At 44.7% G+C, this 941-nt stretch overlaps 1 protein-coding gene across 3 annotated transcripts in view; it reads left to right on the forward strand.

The window, feature by feature from the left end:
* Positions 1 to 941, forward strand: part of LOC107756922 (metal regulatory transcription factor 1-like) — a 31,149-nt gene that overhangs the window by 16,349 nt on the left and 13,859 nt on the right. The gene's annotated exons all lie outside the window — the stretch shown is intronic.

Consider the following 941-nt stretch of genomic DNA (forward strand, 5'->3'; position numbering starts at 1 on the left):
CCCAAATGATCACTCCGTGCCGCGCTCGGGCGTGGTTCGTTTAGCCATCCCTGGCTCGGTTGGAAATGATGGGCCAGAGTGCGGTTCAGTTGGGCTCGGGCGTGGTACGCATGTAGTGTGAGCGCTAAACGTGCCGGAGCGCTGAACTTCTGATACGTGCAGCATGATTGTGTGAACATTTCTGAGCGGCAAACGTGATCTGTAAAGCAATATATTGTGAGAGAGCCATGTGCTACCGCGTCCCAAACGACTCAAAATAATAAAACACAAAGTTAACAAAACGATGCACTCCACTGTACTGAGCGAGAGCGCTTCTCTTCTGTCTTCACATGCTATCGGAAACTTCCTATTTCCCACTTGTGAAGTCGTGATTACGAGCTCGTTGCTTTCTTTTCTGTTAAATATAACAGTGAACAGTGGTTTGTGAATGTTGATGCTTAGCCTAAATAATTTTATCGGGAGCGTTCATGTGAGCGCTGCTGCAGTCTTAGGCCCTCCCCAAATGCTCTCATTGGTTGAAATGCATGATGACGCTCATCCCAAGCCAGTACTGATCAACATCCCACCCCTCCTGTGACCCATGGTTTGTCTGTAGGCTATGTGTATTCAGAGCCAGTGAGCAACGGGCTTTCAAAATAATAATAATAATAAAAAAAACACTGCGTTAACGCGATAATAACGCGTTAACTTGCCCAACCCTAGAATAAATATATATACAGTGCCCTCCATAAGTATTGGGACAGCAATGACAAAATTGCTTTGTTCGCTGTGTAGTCAAGACATTTGCAAATATGACTAAAAGATGAATATAAGACAAAACTACAGAATGTCACATTTTATTATTAGTTGTTTCAACTAGGGTTGGGCGATGTCTACAAAATTGGCATCGGACGAAGTCTACAGTGAAACATCGTGATGGACGATGACATCGGCGAGGGCGA

This window comes from Sinocyclocheilus rhinocerous, unplaced genomic scaffold (genome assembly GCF_001515625.1).
Source record: "Sinocyclocheilus rhinocerous isolate Xijiao unplaced genomic scaffold, SAMN03320098_v1.1 scaffold773, whole genome shotgun sequence".
Classification (NCBI taxonomy): Eukaryota; Metazoa; Chordata; class Actinopteri; order Cypriniformes; family Cyprinidae; genus Sinocyclocheilus; species Sinocyclocheilus rhinocerous.